The 16,522-nt window shown below is 35.7% G+C and overlaps 1 protein-coding gene across 5 annotated transcripts in view; it reads left to right on the top strand.

The window, feature by feature from the left end:
• Window positions 1-16,522, top strand: part of FGF14 (fibroblast growth factor 14) — a 380,035-nt gene that overhangs the window by 257,125 nt on the left and 106,388 nt on the right. The gene's annotated exons all lie outside the window — the stretch shown is intronic.

A 16,522-nucleotide genomic window follows, 5' to 3' on the forward strand; every position in this document is an offset into this window, starting at 1 on the left:
TCGCCAGCCCCTTCCCTGAGCCACCAATGTGCAGGTGCAGCCTGGCTGTAGTGAAGGGGTTCCCCCCGCTGCTCGGTGAGTTCCCAGTCAGCGCACAGTGAGAGGTGAGGCACATCCGGCAGCTGGGGGAGAGCTTCTCGGCATCCCTGTGGGTACCCAGGTGCCTGTTGCCCGTTCCCAGCCAGGGCCTTGCCCTGCAGACCAGCAGGTTTTGCAGGTTAGCTCTTCTTCAGGGTAGATGACCAGGAGTCAATGGAGAAAAGTGGTACCGAGGTGATTGCATTCTATCCAGTACTTTGTATTAGAACCCTAGAAATAAAAGGAGTAAAATGGTGTTGCCGTGACTTCTCTAATTTTTAAAAAAATTTTGTGGTATTAAGCAGCATTCAGAAATGGTAAGACTTACTCTATGTCCTCAGGAAACACGTTTTTATAACAAAATTATTATATTGTGAAGAGTGAAAAATCTTAAGTATCACTTGAAACATGGCAAATACCTACAATTCAGTGATAAAGTACAAACCACCCTCTGTTGCATTATATAGAATGCCACCATGTGTTGTGGTTTGGTATGTATACTACAGCTCCTCTTTAGGTTGGGTCAGAAGAGCATTTTAAGCATAATCAGGGAACTCTCCTAATTAATGCTTCCTCCTTCTTTTCCATGGCTCCCATTTGAAAAAAACATAAATCAACAAAGTCCACACAATTTTATTTTTACTTGGCTTTCTTGCAGTAAAATTATTTGTTGTAACTCCTAATGCAAGCCAAATCTTGCATTTTTAGATAATACAGGGATACAGCAAAGATGAGCAGGAAAATGTCAGTGGCAAAATCTATGGTGGCTTTTTTCAGAGAGGTCTATGTGTGCTTTAAAAGACTAGAGTATCTGGTTTATGATGGTGGATTTTTATAAGTGATACTCTCCAGGAAAACAAGTTTAGGGATTACTAACAGCAATTGTGTTTGACCACCTGTGCCGTCTTTTTTGTGGGAAAACTCTGTATTTGACATTATTAACATTTGAGGAAGAGAGGACTGCCTTGCAGCACTGAGATGCCAAACATTTTTTTAGGTGAGAAGGGGCTTTAAAGAGACTTTTGAATTCATCCTTTTTCATTCATTCATTTTTCATAAGGCACTTTGTCACATTCCTGAAAAAGAGACCTGAATTAGAACATAACTCTGCTGTTAACCTGTACCACTGACACAGAACATTTCAGCAAGAACAGTCAGAACAAGGGCTGTTCACCAGTAAAACCTGCAGTATCAGACCCCTGAGTTTATCTTCCTTCATGATGAGACATGGGGATATTTATCCATTGGTTTACATTAAGGTCTCAGAATTACTGCTCATCTGTAAGAATTCCTGCTGAAAAAAATACTATCACAGCTTTTACTATCTCTGTTCCTGATGCATGGAATACCTGTGGATTCAAAGTTGCATTCTATTTAAGAGACAAACTGAAGAAGCAATCAAGCCAAAGTTGTTACTTAAACATCTAGTGCAGGATAGTTTTGAGCGAATAATCATTTGTGAAAAAACCCAAACAAACCACATTTTATAAGGGCAATTCCTTTAAAATACATTATAAGAGTTCCAAAACGAACATTTATCAGAGTCAGGTTTTAGGTTTTCTAAACTGACTTAAATGACCAGTGAATTTGTCACTGAAATCATACTGTCAAATCCATTAAAATAAGTCTTTGCCAAGCAAAATAGGATGAATTTCAAAACATCTGTTGTCAGAAAGGTGCTATGGGATTTTGACAAATAAACCTTGTGTAAATGATACAGAGTGTCACAAGAGCATTGTGAAAAATGAGCTAATCAAGATGTGACAAACCATCTGTAGCATTCTCTACAATTCAATGGAAGAGTAGAATTATATGTACATTTTTTTTATGTAGAGCAGTAAAAGCAAGACTGCTTTTCTTGGAATAAAAATGTGTTTTGCTTTGTACTTACATATGAAAAGTTACTGTCTTTCCATCTTTGAAACAGTCAGGCAGCAAAAACTGGTGATGCTGCTTTTTAAATTAAAAATACACATTTAACCTTGTACATATATGTACTAATGTGAATTAGATAAATAGATATACACAATATATGCACACATACAAACATGTCAGCAAGCTTTAAAAAATATTCTTGATTTTTAAATTCTTCTTTAAAAATGCTTGTTAGTACTGTTGTTGTTCAGTGGGATTTATTTTAGAAAAACATGAAGTTATTATGAATGCATAAAATGCTTCAATCTGGTGTATACCCTGATGAATTTTTTTTTTCTGTCACTGTGACAAATTCTCTGTTCATGGTCCTTCCTTTAGGGGCATACTAAAATATCAACGGAAGTGTGCTTTGGGAGACTAACATTTAGAAATGGTAGCATTAAAGATACATCCAGGAGCTCACACAGAATAAAGAGTAATATTTGTATTCACTTAAATATTTGCTCCAATGATAGATGCCAGAGTAGTTTTAAACAGCCTTTCTAAGACTTTGATAAATGAATTAAACTGCCAAAGTGATTTCTGTGGTAGACTTGTCTGCTAATCTACTGAGTGGATGAAACTATTTTCATTTACTGGACATCTTTGATTCATATTGTTTAGTATTATGATATTTCAAATTTATTTAATTTTTATTTTGTTCTACCTGTCATCTGATAAACAAATAACTGTCATTAATTTCCAAATAACCATGAAGCCAAGATCTTGCCTATCTGATGCCAGACATCAATCAATTTTGAATCATCCTCTCTTGCATTGCAGGTTGTTTAGTTATAATAGTTTAATGTTTAATTTATGTTAATACAATCACAAGTGGGAGGATTGACAGATATTTTGTTTTCATGTGAAATAACCTTATCTAACCTGGGGCTACCCAATGAAAAGAAGAAAATAAATGTCACTTCACCTCATGCATCTACAAAGTACAGAGATTAAAACATATGCTTGTCATTGGTGCAAATTCAAACTTCTTAGCCTGTATTTTCATCTATATATCTAGCTGCTTTGCTAATCTGAAAAATCTTCATTTGGTTAATTAGGTCCCTTGGGAGTATTCTACTGAAAAATACTCAACATTTAAATGTATTAAAAACCAAGTGTGATGTTTACTGTTTCTGTGTGCTAATACCACATTAAGAACTTCTAAATTTATGCATAGAGTGTATGAATCTTGGGATAGCTTGGCCCCTGATTTTGTACATTAATATTTATAAGAAAGAGAGACCTAGGGAACGTGTTCAGAAAATGCACTGATTAGATTTTACTGCATGTACAAAGGTAATTTAAATCTCCAAAGAAAGCATTTTTGGAAAACTCATCAGTAGATCAGCTAATGTTTTTTGGCAGATGTGGGAGTGGCCCATAATCTCAGATATAAGATAATTCTCAATATACATAGTGCCCAAAGTAGTTTCTACTTCTCCCACTTGTGGAACGAAGTGGAACTGAAATGGAGATCTGTGCCTGTGAGTGTACAGGACTTGTTTCCCAAAGCTTCAGAAACCACATCAGCTCCCACCAGTAAACTCCAGCACTGCATGATCTGCCTTGCTCAAAGTTTTGCTGAAACCAAGACAAGTGTCTGTGCTTTCCTATGAGATTGTCCTCAGAATTAATTCTTCTTGGCAGTTCAGTAAAGTCCACAGGTCTTGCATTGTCTAGGTGCAAGGCTGTCTGTTTCTCAGGGTGTTGAACTGATGTTGCTTGTTTTTCATTACTTTTCTTCAAATGAAATTGATTAACCCACAACCCTTTTGGAAGTATAAACACCGTCTTAACAGTCTATTTAAGAAATCATTCATTTTTTCCCTTCACTAACCTGTTCAAAGGACTGCATAATAATCACAAACTGAAACTGTGTAAATATGCTACATTTCATGTAATATATTCTAAGCATACTTAAAAATATTTTTGAAAACATGACTTTCTAGACTCAGTCTCAAGCTTTCTTTCCCATGCATTCAGTATTTGACATGAACCCTTGCTTGCTATCTGAAGCTTAAAAAAATACAGTAATGCCTGGGATGAAATCTTTATTCTAAGCTGGTACTGGTAGGTCTAAATGTGATGCATGAGTTGGCTTTGAGAGCAAATGGGAAAAAAAAAGCTTGAAAATGGTAACATAATTTTAGGGACTATTGATTTTTAGAAATATCTCAAACAGGGGTGATAGAATAGTGGGCATTTAATGTACAGATAGTGCTGTAGCAGTGTCATTTCAGAATATCTTTCATATACTAATATTACTTTTGAATGTCTTCACTTAGTAATTGGCAATTTAACTCTTCATTAGAAAACAAACTCTTCAAGCTTGAGTGATCTTCTGGATCTCTAAAGTTCAGGCAGTTTCAGTCCACATATAGTCCTGTTAAGTATATGCCTTATTGTATCTATTAAATGTATTGTAGAACTAAATGATCTGATTCTTATAGATAATAAGGGAGATTGCAGTACAGGTGGTTTCTGATTCGTGGTGATGTACCAATAGAAATGTTAGAGGTGAGGTCAGGTTTCTACACTGTATTTAAAGACAGAATCCTATCTTTAAATAATATATAATCTATTAACAGATGTAATTTTTTATTGTTTCAGGCTCTGATTCAATCAAACAAAATCTGGAACTTAAAATTTGATTTGAATTTTCAAGTCAGCAGCTTACAGACAGAAGTAATTAATTTCAATATAGAGATAACACTCAAAAAGTTAATTACAGAACATTTTTCTGTTGAAGTCTTTTGATTTAGACTCTAAGCATAGTTTTGAAGATTCACAGTTGTGGATGCCCATTTTTCATAGTGAGTAAACAGAGGTCTGTCTTACTTGGTCATATGTAAGCTCCTTTCTGCCTTATGCAAGTACTGGAGTCAGTGATAAATAGGAAGATGTACTCCTGGCATGTACTCTTACTGTGCCATCAGCTTTTACTGAATCCCTTTGAAGCTGGCACACTTTTGTTTTCAAGAGTTATTATTATTATTATTATTATTATTATTATTATTATTATTATTATTATCTCAGATCTTAGGCTCTGCCATCCACTGAACAGTGTGAAAATAGAAAAAAGATTCCTATTCCATGGTAGAAAAGGATGAGAAAATTAGCAGAGCTTTAAATTTATTATGGTCAAAAATGAGCAACATGCTTTCATTATATTGTAGCAGTAACATTTCTGGACTTCAGGAGTTTAGTTTGTCATTTCAATTACATAAATAAGATAACCTGCTGAGGTCCAGTGTAGATATTCCAATTTATTTTCCTGTGGGACTGAACATGAAGGAACATACACCTTCCTGGTGCCAAGGAAGAACCTAGCTGCTTTTGATGCCAGGATTTAGGAGTATATATTTCCATTAAGTTAGAGATGGGCAGGAGTGGAGTCCAGGACTACCAAGTTCTGATTCTATGTTATAAACTATAGCTGTTTTCAGCAATAGTTACCCAAATTTTCCTAAATTTATATTTCCGTAGATAAATACATAACCAAAAAGTGGAGAATTTTTTGTACTTCTAAGGAAGGCTAGTATAAGATTGGAAAGATTAAATGGCAAAAGCTTCATATGAAATTTAGATAGATGGACCGTGTTGAAAAAAAGTTACAGCAACCTTGTGTCTACAAGGTTTTCAGAATTCCCAGTTGTTATGGATGCCATTTTGTAAAGTGGTGAGTAGAAGCTAATAAGCATGATATTGGATGTTCAGTCAGATTCTCATAAATGAAGCTAGAGACAGGTGACTGAAATAGGAATGTGAAGAATATCCTTTTTCTGGGATATAAAGTATAATCCCTAGGATGTAGCTAAATTAAACAATTTAATTACATCTGTGATCTTGATTCTAATCCCTTACCCAGGTGTAGAACTTTTGAAAGGCATTGGAGTTACTGTGCTATAAAATCACTGTAAATTGAACCAAGACTGGACAGCTTATTGGCAGTAATCAGCAAAAAGAAATTATTGAACTCAACATTTAAAAAAAATAATTAATCAAGTGTTTTGCTTCATGTAAGAAGAATTGAACTTTATGAAACACAAGCACACAACCTGTTCTCTCTGGAGAAGTTAATTTTAAAAATAAAAAATAAAAAACACCATCATTTACTATCATTTCCATTGCAAGGCCAGCCTTTTCGACTTTATTTTGCAAATTTGAAGATGTATCCAAGTTACTAAATGTAGCTGCTCCTCCTTTAGTACTGTGAAGCCTGGCCCTAGAAAGCATGTAGTTTTGGTTGTTAGATGGTTTTAAGTGTTTTTTTAGGGCGGGAGGGAGGGAGGGAAGGAATATTGGAAGGAAGGAATATTGGAAGGAAGGAAGGAATATTGGAAGGAATATTGGAAGGAATATTGGAAGGAATATTGGAAGGAATATTGGAAGGAAGGAAGGAAGGAAGGAAGGAAGGAAGGAAGGAAGGAAGGAAGGAAGGAAGGAAGGAAGGAAGGAAGGAAGGAAGGAAGGAAGGAAGGAAGGAAGGAAGGAAGGAAATTAGTTTTAAATTAATCTGCATTTTAATGGTTCTTTTTACAGGTGAATATGAGTGGAATTTCATGTCCTAATGAAAAGGTACTTTTGAAGCCTCAAGGCATTTTTATTACTGAATTTCAAAGTCACTCAGAGCATAGCAGATATGTCAGGCTTAAGAAAAGGTCAGCAGGTTTATTTGCAGTAAAGATTCTTGTGGAACTATGAGCCTAGAGGTAGGAGCTAGAACCAGGGTCTCCCTTAATGCAATAATGTGTTATAGGTGCTTCTTGTTTGATTTTGATGAGCATTTGCACTCCCTGAGTGGTAGAGAGAGAGAGACAGACAGACAGACAGACAGACTTCCTTACTTACCATTTAAAACTAGAGCAACGGCTGGGAATTTCTTTTTAGTAAATTTACAATGCTTTTATTTTAGTATTTTCTGTAGTGAGGAAGATGATTTTCTGTGAAAGGTAACTATTTACTTCAGTAATAAATTTATGGCTTGTATAAACCTACTAATGTAAAAGCATTGCATATATGTAATTCTTAGGTCACGAAAATGCTCTTTTTGAAAAAGAGCATTTCTACAATGAACCAATTGAAGGTTCTTATGATTTTTTTCCAAATTTGCAGCAGAGTTTGTCATACAACAGCAGACTTAACTTTTGTGATTAAAATGGTGTGCGAAGCTTGTTGGTAACTCATAAAGAGCAGCCTTCTTGCTAGAATATAAAGTAAATAATTGTTTACATTTGTTTTTGTTTTAATCTTGATTATTTCTTCTTTGCTTTGTTTTGAGGAACAATCTTATAACAAATTCATATGTTCAGAAATGTGGTGAAGTAAGAAATTTTTCCAGCCACTCCTCCTTGTACCTCTGTAGTTCATGGATTATAGTAAGTATTCCAAAATCTTTCAACAGATGTTGAAAGAGTGTTTAGTTATTCACACACTCAATGCTTTATGCATTGTGAACATTCCAGCTTGAGCAGATGCTCCTCTCATTTTCATCTATGTAGTTTATGTATAACTGAGACTTGGATTCCTCTACCTTAATTAGTGATTTGTATCTCTTCATGTGAAATTCTGATGAGCTGAAAAATTTGCCACTGTAATCTGTATACCAGCAACTACTAAATAAATGAACTCTTAAACTTCACTGCTCTACTTTCTTCTTTCACTTTTCTTGCTGTGTAATGAGAACAGTTCCTTCTATGTAATCAAAGCAAATACACATGAAACGTGTAATATTTTGTTCCAAACAGCATTTTAAACTGTATTATTGAAGCCAATAAAAATAAGATTCCATGAACTATTGAATCTCTTCCTATGGCATTAGAAAGAAACTTGCATGGTAGGAAGGGCTTTGCAGCAGCAAAATTTAGCAAGTTTCCCCTTGTGTCCAGAGCAAGTTTTGCCTTCTTGGAGGTCTGGCCAGGCTTGTACATGGCAGTACACTTCTGGCATCAGTCCTGAGGAACAGCCACGCTTGCCATCAGGCAAGTGCAGGCCTGACTACAAGATGAAGACCTAAGTATGGTTGTGTAAGGACACACAAGAAATTAATGTTTAATTCCTCCCGCTAGTAATTCCTTTTCATCATCTTATAAATTATCTGGGATCATGACTGTGCCAAGAAGTAGGAATAATTTTAAAATAGCACAAGATACTTTAGAATTTTTGAATAGAAAACTATTCCTGGAGCTGAAAAATTGAGAGACTGATCTCTGCTGATATAGGTAATCTGAAAAAAAGCCAACTTTTTTTGCTTCTCTCAAGTATTATTGGACTTAGCTTGTATATGTTTTAAGGATTTGAAAATTTTTGTGCTCCTCCTAAGGTACTCATTAGAAAATTATTGATAGTGAACAATATACATCATTGTCATCATCAGTTCTTACAACCAAGAAAGTAGTTTTTTCATCTGAACACTTTTATTCTTTCTTTGGATCTTTGTATTTACTTTCTTTTACTCTTCCTTTGGATAATAAACTTTTGTGTTTATCACAAACTCCAAGCAGAGACTGGTGCACATATTACTTACCTATTTTTCACAAAAAATAAAAAATCAAGACTGTAGTCTTAACTTCCTAATTAACATAGTTGGGTCTTGCTTAAAATAATAGTCTGAATTCTGAGAAGAGGTTTGTTGGGGTTTTTTGTTTGTTTTTGGTTTTTTGTTTCTTTTCTTTTTTGTTCAGAGATTAGTGTATGGCTGAATTCTTCAAGGCATTAGATTGATAAATCCAACTTCACAGTGTTTCTGACAAAGTAGAAATATCTGTCATTCTAGTTTATGTATCCACAGACTTTTGCTAAACAAATGAGATACTTGCTTCCACAGAGCTTCAGTAGTGACTTTTTGAGGAACTATTTAAGGAAAAAGAGATAAAAGTTTTTTTAATTTCAGCTCTCAAGTCAGATGTCCCCAAATTTGCAATTTATGTACAACTGAGAACTGTAGAATTTTAGCACTTTGGTATATGTAAATTAATTCATTAAATTCTGTTGTCTGAGTTGCTTATATGTACTAAATAACTGTAAGGTTGTGATGTTACTACCCTAAAACCGGATCTTTTGATGTAATGCACATGATTTGGGGAATCTTTGCAAAATTAATATGTGCTGCTCTGTATAACAAATAATCTGTTGCAAGTTCTGTGTAAAATGAGCAAAAAAAATTGCATGTAAATAAATCAAAATGAGTTGATGGCTCAGATTTATATGCATTATAATACTTTGGAAACCCTGAATTCCACTAATAAGCAGCCATCTTTCTTTGGAAACTGTGAACATCACAGTAGAGATAAGATAATTGAATCCAAACCACAGAAAGGAAGGAAAACTAAAGCATTCCCATTAGCCATACTCTCTAGTTCTTTATTTTAGAAAGGTTTATCAGCACTCTCAGAGTTTTTTTGTTTTGAAAGTGTTTTTCTCTAACAAGAGAGAAATAGACTCATCAGGTGTTCATAAAGTTGAAAGTTACAGAAATCAATGCAGGTTAAGCCTGAATAATCTTGTTGCAATTAAACCAAAGTATGAATAGTAATTTCTATCTCATTGTTGTGATGACAAAGTGATTGGATCAAGCCAATAACCATCTCAAGGCCACTTATTATAGTCAGTGTAATTCAATCAATCAATCATCATCCTGTTTACCAGTGGTTTATGGTGCAAACATAATGGTTGAAATTGACTGGCACAGTAAGCAAACAGTTCTGTTGAATTACTGGTGTATGTTTTTAGGTCAATGGATACTAGCGAGCAGGTTGTGCTCAAAATTTGTCAGGGATAAACAGTCAACAATTCAGGATCTGAGTAACTAAAACTCTCTCCACTTCCAGAGCTTAAATAAAAACAGATTAAAATGGTTTAAGCAGCCTCAGTGGCTGAACTGTGGAGACCATAGTGAATCTCATCTTAAAAGTTGTTTATGCTTAGAGGTTCTTAGCTATAATTTTGTCAGCTCGTTACCAACTTCACACAGTATTGTTATTTTGGTTTTCACAGTTTGCATTTGCTTCAAATATAGGGAGGGATGCAAGGAAGATCAGCCTGTTTTCTACTCTTCGCTGAGTGTTTAGGTGTAAGTAGTACATGGCTTGAAGAAAAGTAGTTGTGGGGAATTAACTAGTGGCAAAATGTTGCTGATGTTTTTACAAAAACATTCACTGAAAATTTTGGCTAAATTTTAAGAAGTTTCAATCATGTTAAGGTATGGAAAGGGAAAGCTAAATGTACTTGAGCAACGTGGCTAGAGATCTTAGTACTTCTAGATTAAACAGACCTGTAAAGACAAGATATTTTTTAGGCTTTTTTATTATTTCTGTCCTGGTATTAGCAGCCATCCAGGACATAACAGGAGTTGTTTGAAGCACTCTCTTTGAATTGAATGAACTTATATTCTAAGTTTTAGGATAACTTCAGAACTTTAGTTCCTAGTTATAGTGGGGATACCAGCTACATTTGTAGCCTGAAGCAGAAAAAAGGTTTTGCTTACTTTGAGGTAGTTTTGTTGCAATCAGCTGTATTAAGGACAACCCAAACTACAACAAACATGATCTGATGTAGAAATAGTCTTTAACTACTTGCTACTTATTTTTATTCTATTTGCTCTATTTATTTTTGATTGTGCAATATTTACATGCATAATGGTGTTTGTTCCAACTGGTTTCCAGATAGATGTGTATTATTACTTAGGGACAATTTAGATGTTTGCTGTTGATTTTCCAGGGCTGTTCAGATGTGACACCAGTGGACTAATGGCACAACTCACATCCTGAGTCCAATAGATTGTGGCATACTGAGTTCTTTTTTAGGGATATGTCATAGTTGTGTAGGAAGTGAAAAAATGTTTCTTCACTTCTGCCATAATATCAGCAATGTCTTGCACAGTGGCTTTAGTATGTTGACAGTTCTGTGAGTCCTGAGTGCCTCCATTTGGTTATTGGGTTGAATTTTTATCTCTGAGAAGGCTTTTTTCTTTTTTTTTTTACTTTTTCTTGTTTTGAAGTAACATGAAAATTACACAGTTTTGGACTCTACTGGCTACTGCCATGGAAACAGAAAAGTATCTTTGGTGGAAAACTGTTGAAATACCAGTATTATTTTTTTTTTTGTATCCTTTGTTGAGCTTTGAGAGAATATTTTCATGATGAATTGGACCTTGGCCTTTTTGTACACTGGATGCAGTTGGGTTTTCCACATTTTGATTGTATGGGTAGTTATGTTTATTCTTCTCTCTTTGTAGGGAGGCATTAGATCAGTTTTTTATAAGCTACTCTGAGGCAGGTCATCAGTGAGCTGATTCTGTACAGCACTAGTTTTTATGTTGAAGTAGACTTGTATCTAAGTTTCTGTTTAGAGGAAGATGAAAAAATGGAATAGATTTTCTTAATTGGGGTCATTCAGACTGTATTTAGAGCAAGATAGAAATTTTCCTATTTGCAGTCCTTCAGAAGAAGAAGAAATATGAATTTCTATAGCTCTGAAAGCCCTTTGCTATCACCTTTGCCTCTAAACTTCATCAGAGATGCTTTTGAAAGAGAGCAGGATTGTTTTCCAGCCATCCCAACACACAGTTGCACAGTCCTGCCATTTGGAATCCCAGGGACTGTGTTGCCACCCTTCTTCATTGCAGAGATAAGGCTGAAATAAGGTTTGCCATGAGGCTGTTGCTCAGTCATTAAGGTAAAATCAATCAGCACTGGATCTCACATCTTGTTCCAAGGAGACCAGTGGAACAAATACCCTAGAGCTTATATGCCACTTGGGTAACTATGTGTCCTCAAATTAAATTAGTAAAAAGGAAGTAAAAGAGAATGAGTTCTTTTGACTATCCTAGCAATAGGGTGGGTCTGCAGATGAGTTATGCTATTAAATGATAAGGTTGCTGGATATGAATGCTCTGGGTATTTACATGACTGCTGAGGCAAGTAGTTAAGGTGGTAATATTGTTTCCATGAGCACTTGGACTCTTGAATAGAAGAATATGACACTGATGTAGACAAGACCACAGTTTTTGTTACCTATGCTGTGACAAAATTTAGACCACTGCAAGGTGTGATGCCTTAAGTCCACACCTTGAGACTACTCAAAACCCAAAAATGAAGTCGTAGTCTTTTGTGGTCTTCTCCCTGAGAAGGTCCAAACAGAAGGATGTAGTGCATTGGAAACTGCTCTGGCTTCTGAAAAGCTTCAGCTTGAAAATCAGAGTAGTAGCAATACCAACAACTTATTAAACAAAGCTGTTCAGAAAATGACTGTTCTGTCATCTGGGAAAGCAAACTGACGTTTAGGCTTGTGGAGTTTTTCACTGCAAAGCATGCTGTGTTTTCTATTTTGTCAGAACAGCATTTCCAGTCAAAGCCTGTTTTGACAGACAAATCCTGAGTTACCATATTGGTAAAACACCTGATTACCCAAGGAGGGGGATGGTATGGGGGAAAACTCTGGCAAATCTGCCATTCATATCTTGTCCCATCTAAAAAACTATGCCAGATACACCAGATTTGTTCAAAAAGTAGTTATATGAGTTATTCAGACTTTAAATTTTATTTCATTGGTTTTGTAATGCCTCCTATCTGCCCTGATTCTTCAGTTTCATGCATTAAAACATGACTATTGGAGTAACAGTTGTTTTGTGACAACCAACTACCTGACAGCAATTAGTGTAATTTCAGTCAGTGCATTGGGGTTGAAGTCAAGCTCTACTGTGGCTGAACTTCAGGTCTGTCCCTGTATCCCCAGCAGATTTCACTGAACTTATTTTTTCTTAATCCTTTCTATTAGTATAATAGGCAGATACTTGGAATTCATTTCAATTCTGTAAAGGGAAAATAAAATATAACCGGTTTATTGTGGGACTGCAATTATGGAATCTGCTAATGACCACAATCAACTTTTGTACAGGTTGTGGTAAACAAAATCAAAGATTTTGAATCCATTTCACTAATTTCTGTAAATTGCAGAAGTTATATAAATCTTTAAAGACTGAGTTTTTCATTTGAACACATGAAGCTGCAGAATTTGCTCCTCATTCTGAGTTCATCACTGCAACCAGCAAGCAAGACTGTGAGACCAGACAATAAATCCATCAGAAGTAATCCTGGAAGCAGTACACATATGAATCAAAAATATATCTTCCTTCATGTTCGTGTCCACTTTGAATATAAGGAAATAGACCTGTGGATTCATTAAACTGCAGTGGCCTATTAGAAATAAATGCTGTTTCATTTAAAGGTTTTAATTGAATGGAAGCTTTAAAAAAAACCAACCTTCCCCCCTTTCCCCATTCCCGAGCCAAAACAAGCATCAAGCTATTATTTGTCTCATAAAGAATCAGAATTGGTTTAAAATATAACTCAAATTACTTTGTAGATGGAAATTTTACTGAGTGCTTATTAAAATGAGTCATGTTTGACATCCAAATAGGTTTCAATACATGGCATCAGTCTTCTAGCTTGCATTCTTAGGGGAGCTGCACTATCAAATGTAAGCAAACCTGCCAAACTTCGGCTATGGAAGTACAGCAACATGTGAAGTTTAATATCAGGAGCTGCGTAGGTTAGAAAGTTCCAGTCACCATTCTAGGGAAGCAGAGATGTGTATGGTCCTTGGTTTAGCAAACTGAGATAAAAGAGTATGTTTTAAGACATTAGCTTCATTTAGCTACGCTTTATTTTTAGCAGCCAAACATAAGCTTTGTAAGGGTTTGTGCTTTCACATAGTGACAAAGTGATGACAGTGGAAAGTCACCTGTGCTAGAGGGGGTAGAATGTGCACACGTTTGTGCTAATTTTGAGATTGTCTACTGCTGTTGTAGCAGTAATGAAACTCTGCCCTAATGAATATGAGATCTGGGTAATTTATTTTGTGACTTCTTCAAGTGACCTTCTGTTGCACTATGTTTAGCTTTGCATTTTGCTTTGTTTTTTGTGCTTGTAACTATAATTGCTTTTTTCAAAAAAAACCCCATAAAAACAAAACAAAAACCTCAAAAAACCCAAAAATGGAGCAGTTCTTTAGGGCTCTATATCATCATCAAGGAAAGGAGAAAAGAATTAACTAGATATTTTATGGTGAGCAAGTAAAGTGAAATTGTCACACATGATCCTTCTTCCCAGGCAAATGAGGCACATTTTTTTTCTGGCCTTCTGGTAGAGGTTTTTTGGACTGATACTTTGGTTTTGCCTGAAACTATTTTACTGGTCTATCAGGTTAGGCCAAATGCCAAGCTTCCATCAAAACAGGAGAACTTTGTTAAAATTTCTGCTAGAAAACAGTCTGAAGGCCAGAGAATTTTTTTTAGACCCCTGAGCATAAAAAAGCAGATCTGCAGCTTGAACACTTTTCTGTCATGTGGACATTTCAAGTCTTGAGCTCCTACTCACTTTGTTTTAGATAAAAAGCCTTTAATCCCAACCTGCATTGGTTACCAAGCTGATGTGAGTAACTCTGGAAATGTTTTCCCTTTTTTTTTAGAAACCTTTATTATGGGCTTTATCCTAAAATAGTATTTTACAATGGGAACATTATTTTCTGCTTAGTTCTGTCTGGAAAGCTTTTTGCAAAATACATTGATGTAGATAACAGGTGACTGATGTTTATTACAAATGCCAGGACATTTTCAGAGATGGTTTAGTGATGTGGAGCAATGGTAGTTGTAGGCAGATAAAGCAAAACAAGAATTTCTTCAATGTCTTAGAACTATTTTTCTGTTAAACAAAGACATAAACTTTAACCCCCTTGAGGCTGGTTTTATGCATTTTCCTACATCCACATGCTGATTTTTAGACACCAGTTGATTATTTTAATACCTGTGGCACATGTTCACTATTGCTACCTGTATGCTATGAATGGATACTAGATGTGTTTGCTTTATGCAGTGTGTGTTTTTCTGTTGAAAGGTCTCAAACTTGTTTCTTCAAGGGGCTGTATAAGACAGGTGTCAAGTAGGATGGGAAATAATCTAACTTCTGGAATGCTGTGGGTGATTGTTACAAAGGCAGAGGGGCTGTTGCCCTTCAGGTGTGTCTTTCAGAGGAGGTTTAACCATTATCACTTATTTGTATGGAATCCTGATTTAAGGTAGTCATTTTAATTTATTTGGAGATAAACAGTTGTTTAGCACCTTTTCCTGTTCTACCTGCTAGGAAATAATTTCCTGCTAAGTTCAGTTTTGAAAAAGTTCCTCTTTAAGGATGACATTTCAAAGGATTTCCATATTGGCTGGATTCAGATGACTCACAACCTTTCTCTGACAAGTTTCTTTGCAATCATCTGTTACATCATTGATTATTCGTTGTGGTCATTTACCATTGAATCTGAATGTTCTAGTAGGATATTTTGATTCTGCTGAACTTCCAGGAAAAACAAAGTACGTTTTCCAACCAGTGAATAGGTGGCCATGGATCTACTCTAGAACCTTGGGATTAGGTTCACCTAGTTGAATGAAAATTCTTGCTATGGAGACACCAAAACTTGGGTAACTTGTAGGTTCGTATTTTGACTGACATGCAATTAATTAAAAATATTTATTTCTTGGAAGTAATTCATGACACCCACTAGCTGTGAAGGGAGCCAAGAAGGACTGCATCAGATGTAGAAGTCGGAAGGACTCTAGTCATGGAGTCTGCTCTAGAAGTAGTCTTTTTCCCCTTCCTGAAATGCTGCACAGCAGGTCTGGGGAGAGCTGAGACCCACAGTATTACTGTAGATCCCAAAACAAAGCTATATTCCTCTTGACAGCCTCCCAGTTTATAGAGCCTGGACAGACAGCAGGCTGCCTGGTGGAGCTGGGAGCCTGAACCTTTGGGAGCCTTCCCTTGTGCTGCAGTGGCAGCAGAGCTGAGGAGAAAACGGGATTCTTCTCTCACAGAGAAGTCAGATTTCTTAAGAACAAGGAGTGTTTTAGGGTGCAATAAATATATTTTGAAGTCTAAAATTTCCTACCATTTACCTGGAGTTGTCTCCCTTCCATTTCTATCATCCAAAATATTCTGATTATTTTAATTGTAGCTCTTGTCACTAACATTTATTGTCTTTTATAGAGTATATGGAGTATAGACAGTTCTGTGCATTTAGCAATGTTTGGTTATTTAGGAGATTTTGAGAACTTCAAAATTTTAGATTTTTGCTGTTGTCCCAACAATATGTAAAGTAATTTGCACAAAAATTTCTAATTTACTCAGCTTTAAATTTAGGATGCCCAGAAAAATTGTGCCATCCCTGGCACTGTTCAAGGCCAGGTTGGATGGGGTTTTGAGCAACCTGGTGTAGTAGAAGATGTCCCCTGCCTATGGCAGTGGGATTGGAACTACACGATCTTTAAATTCCTTTCTAATCCAAGCCATTCTGTGATTCTATGAAATGTCGCAGGACTTTTAGAAAAGTCTTAGAGCTATTTATGGTATGCAAAAACTGCCATTGAAAGAATTTGCAACTTTTCAGAGGAGGCAATTCCCCTGAGAAATTATGTATTCTGGACAACACATATCCAGTAGTTAACATGAATTAACCAAAACATAATTTTAGAAGCAAA

This window comes from Agelaius phoeniceus, chromosome 2 (assembly GCF_051311805.1).
Source record: "Agelaius phoeniceus isolate bAgePho1 chromosome 2, bAgePho1.hap1, whole genome shotgun sequence".
In the NCBI taxonomy this organism is placed as follows: Eukaryota; Metazoa; Chordata; class Aves; order Passeriformes; family Icteridae; genus Agelaius; species Agelaius phoeniceus.